We start from the raw sequence: 5,266 nt of genomic DNA, 5'->3' as shown, positions 1-5,266 counted from the left end.
TATTATAAGCGTCTACAAACATGCTGGTCTATCTTATTGTTAATAAGGGGAAGACTGACCTCCCCAAAAACAATAAGACCACCACATTTTGTACACCTCATTTCAACACTCGCAAATCGAGGGTTGATGTCCAAAGGAAAAGAAGAAGGTGATGCTCCAACAACAGAGGAAGGGCTCAGCTGAGCTGCCGATGATGTACTCGGCTGAGCATCTGAGGCTGGGCTCTGGTGACTTACTGAAGAGTTTTCTCCAGTATGTCGAGCAAAGGTCCTTGGGTGTTTGTCCTGAAGGTGTCTCGTCATAGAGTGATTTCCAAAGGAATATTTCTTCCTTGGATTTCCTCTTGATAAAACACGATCACAAAGTATGCAAGTGACCAATTGAGCATTCACCTTTTTCTCCCCCTCTGGAAAAGTGAAATACTCCCATACAAAAGAAGTCTTTTGTTTCCTCCTTCTCTGGATCATGGTGGTGCTGCTGGCCTCACTCTCAGAAGAGCCCTGCTGTTCTGCCATTGTATCCCAATGTCAATCCAGCTCCTGCTCCTAGAGAATCACAAGCAGAAATGAGGGGAATGGGTGTGGTGTGGGAAGAATCTGGAACTGAAAGTAGTTTCAACCAATGAAAAGTGTTCTTTCAAGCAGTAATGAGGGGAATGGGTGTGGTGTGGGAAGTTTCTGGAAGTGAAAGTAATTTCAACCAATAAAAAGTGTTCTTTGTAAGTCACATGACCTACCGTGCGCGCACGTGACGCTTACGGTGCGCTTACGCAGCGCTTACGTCACTTTCGCGCATGCGCATTACACGCCCCTGCGTAACCGCGACGTTGCTTCCGGGTGTACGCGTACGGCACACACGTATCACGTATCGCGCATGCGCATTACACGCCCCTGCGTAACCGCGACGTTGCTTCCGGGTATACGCGTACGGCACGCACGTATCACGTAGGCGCGCTGCACTAATTACGTCCAGAGCGCGTAGCGTCAGCTTACCGTACGCGTATTCTACAAGCGCGTAGCGTCAGCTTACCGTACGCGCACGGAAAAAAATGCATAAAAAAAAAACCTTTCCATAATGCAGGATATAGTACATAAATTATTAAAAAAAGGCTTACAAAAAATGACATAAAAAAAAATTTGCATTAAATTATAATTAAATTATAAAATCGAAATAAAAAAAACACTATCCACATTGACCCCACCCCCTGTGCTTTTGGTGGCCGAAGGCCACCAAATGTACAGGGCTTATTAAAGTTGATAAAAACCGTGCACGGAACGAACTGCGTTAAGTGGGCGTGCACGCCACGAATGGCGTAAAGTAACTTAGCATTTAAAAAACCGTACAAATTCACTGAAAAAACCATAGGTTTCACACACGTTATAGTTAGGAATTAGCATTTAAAAAACCTTGCAAATTCACTGAAAAAACCATAGGTTTCAGACATGTTATAGTTAGCGGAAATTTTACTGATAAAAAACCAATGAAATTCCCCCGTTATAGTTAGTGCAGGCAACTATAACTCACGCGACCGCAATCTTCTGCTGATGACATATGTGTCTTTATGAAAAAAAAAAAAATGTAATATATGTATAGCTAAAAATTTATGGAAGAAGACATGGGCAAATAAGTGTCTAAATACAGTATTAGCATCAGCAGAGGATTGCGGTCGCGTGAGTTATAGTTGCCTGCACTAACTATAACGGGGGAATTTCATTGGTTTTTTATCAGTAAAATTTCCGCTAACTATAACATGTCTGAAACCTATGGTTTTTTCAGTGAATATATATATATATAAATCTTCTCTTTGAGAAAAAACATATCAAACAGCAAACAGAGAACGTGAATATATATTAAGCATTGAATGTGCAAAAACTAAAATTGTAAATGCTAATACTGGAAAGCAACAACAATGAAACAGAAAAGAAAATGTGTTTTCTATGTTTACAGCTACTGTTTCCGTTCTATTAGTTTAAATGCACTTGTCACTTTAAATCTAAAGAAAAAAAACGAGATAAAAATCATGTGCTGACTGATGAGTGCGTCATGTGATCAAGGCCCTCTGGGGCTGAAACGTGTCATAGTTGCCATTCTGTGGAATAAATAAACTCAAAAGCGCTTACTTTGTGGTCCGTGCTCCATTACTTCGTATCAACGGCATCGCCAGTGGCAGGTGGAGTGCTTTGGATATTTGAAGCCGGTTCTGTCTTCCCCGGCTTTACACGGACCCCTCCTCGCAACGGGCAAGTTGTCTGACAAGGAAGGCGAAGTCTGGCAACGGACGTGAAGATTTCAATCCGGGAGGATTTACAGCAATACTTGCCCCCCAGCAGAAGCTACAACGGTCTGACTGATCTTGGAATGTGGTGGCCTCGGGTCGGAGGACGCGGGACACACCCACATGTGAAGTGAAGGTAGGACCTAAGCAAACAGCGCTGGGTGAGGAGTTGCGTGGGGACGGGGAAAGGGACAAACACACACAAGGTTGTAAAAGATCCCTTACAAGCGTCCATTATCGAAATTAAATAAATTCCCCAGAGATGTCGGCCGACGTCATCAGAGATAGAAAAGTTGCAGCATTAGAAATGTTTGACGACGCACGCTGTCCCAACATAAACTCAGTTGCCCAGAATGCACCAGCAGGAGGCAATGCAACCAGCCTCAGGGAGAAAATGCGGCGAATGGAAAAATTAATGAAAAGCGAGCAGAGAAAATGGTGGGAGGGTAAATTCCTCCAAAGGTACTTGAACGTGGGAAGAATCTCACGGGGTTTAAGAATTTTAATAGCGCCAAGCTACTATGCCCCTGACCCAATGATGATGAAAAAGTGGGCGGAAACGGATTTAGAGTCTTCCAGGAAACTTGTGGCGATACTGGTAAAATATGCAGAGGTTGACCGCCTGAAATTACAAAAACAAATAGAACAGCTTAATGAGGACATCGGTAAGATGAATCAAAACGATGAAGACATCAAATTGCGTGATGATATGAGTAAAAGACTGTAAAGGAGGAAGAAAGAATCCGGGAACGTAAAATATTCAAGTTCCACAGGGACAAGACTGATTATGATTGTGGCCGCATCTTCACCTTCGCAAAAAAGTACAACTCTTTGAAAATATCTAAATACAGTGGGACAAATGCAGCCAAAACCAACAACGGGGCCTATGCAGATTTCTCCACCTCCGATCTGAGCTCAGCCTTAGAGAGTGAGACTGAGCCCGAAGTAAGAAATTTCAGAGGATTGCAAGTCCCGGCAAAACTGTCGTTAGAACAAGAATTGGATTTTTTATGAGAAGAACGCAGACAGACCTTAAGACCGCGACCCCAGCAAAACAAACAAGGAAAAATGACACAATCAGAAGAAGGGAGAGGAGACAAGCCAAACGATGGAGAGCAAAGAAGACCAAACACACGGAAAGGGAAACGCACATAATGAATTCTGCAACCTCCAACAACACAGTGGTCAACTTAGCTAACGTCGAATTGAGTGAGAAAGAAAAACAAATACTGACCCTTGGCCTGTGATACTGTTCCCCAAAAACTTTTGACGACTAGAACAGATATTTTTAAGGGGGTACGCAAATTGAAACTCAAAAAATTCCAAGCATTAAAGGAAAAAACAAACCATGTGGTACAGGATAAAGAGTCAACCGGACATTTACAAATGTCGCCCCTCTTCAATCTTACTGCTTATGATATGCCAATATTAAGAGACCTAGAGGAATTGGCACAAGAAAATCCTGCAGCAGCAATGGCAAACTCTATTCCAACAATATCGGAAGAACAAAACGCTACTAAAAATGAACACCAGCTCACAGCCATGGCAAGATTTAAACTGAAATCAAGGTTTACCCCAATAATAGCTAGAGATTCAATTGATCTATTTCATGAGCAGGTCATCACAGGTATAAAACAACTTAACCACAAAATAAGAGGACATAAAAAAGTCAAATACAATATACAGGAGATCTTGTACCACCAACTCATGGACAAACTAAAGAAAAACCCACAGCTACTAATAAGAAACACTGACAAAGGAGGCAATCTAGTTATCTGGGGGAAAACTGAATATGTAGAAGAAGCTACAAGGCAATTATAAGACCGCAATTGCTACCGTAAAACAGATACACTATCGTTAAGATCAACCTACAATTTGTATTACAACAAACTTTTAGCATGGAAAAGTGCAGGTTTGCTTACAATGGATGAATATAAATTTCTAAAGAATGATACCCCAACCACAGCAGTGATTTATTTCATCCCTAAACTACATAAGAATCCCATCAGGCCCCCTGATGGCCAATTATATCCACATGCAATAGTCTGACTGAGAACACTTCACAATACGTAGACTATTTCTTGCAGGAGCATGTCCAGCAACTTCCCTCCTACATAAAAGATACCCACGATTTTTTATCTAAAATTCAGGAGTTTAATTGGCAAGAGGACTTTCTTTTAATAACTATGGACGTTACGGCTAGGGGTGGGCAGAAAACTACGCTCCGTCAGCGTAGCAGATAAAGCCAGCCACTCCTGCACACCGGCCCGGTCCCTGCTTCTGATAACAGCCAGGCCGGAGAGAGCCTCCCTGGGCCCCGGTGGACCCCTGTCTCCAGCACCCAGACCCTCGGCTGTCTTGCAGGACGGGGGTGGCTCACGCACCCCGGGGCCCGCCGGACGGTGCAAGAGCCCCGGGCCCGGTCCCAGCTTCAGAACCCTAGCCAGGCCGGGGAGAACCTCCCTGGGCCCCGGTGGACACCCTTCCCCAGCGCATGGACCCTCGGCTGGCTTGTAGGACGGGGGGCTCCTGCACCCTGGGACACTGGGACGGAGCACAAGCCCCGGGTCCGGGCCCAGCTTAGGAACCCTAGCCAGGCCGGGGAGAGCCTCCCCGGGCCCCGGTGGACACCCTTCCCCAGCGCACGGACCCTCGGCTGGCATGCAGGACGGGGGGCTCCCGCACCCCGGGGCCTGCCGGACGGAGCACGAGCCCCGGGCCCGGTCCCAGCTTCAGAACCCTAGCCAGGCCGGGGAGAGCCTCCCGGGCCCCGGTGGACACCCTTCCCCAGCGCACGGACCCTCGGCTGGCATGCAGGACGGGGGCTCCCGCACCATGGGACACTGTGACGGAGCAAAAGCCCCGGGTCCGGGCCCAGCCTCCGAACCCTAGCCAGGCTAGGGAGAGACTCCACGGGCCCCGGTGGACACCCTTCCCCAGCGCCTGGACCCTCGGCTGGCTTGCAGGACGGGGGGCTCCTGCACCCTGGGA

The sequence above is a fragment of the Triturus cristatus genome, chromosome 11 (assembly GCF_964204655.1).
Source record: "Triturus cristatus chromosome 11, aTriCri1.1, whole genome shotgun sequence".
In the NCBI taxonomy this organism is placed as follows: Eukaryota; Metazoa; Chordata; class Amphibia; order Caudata; family Salamandridae; genus Triturus; species Triturus cristatus.
The sequence above is the reverse complement of the archived record's forward strand: the minus strand, read 5'-3'. Positions refer to the sequence as shown.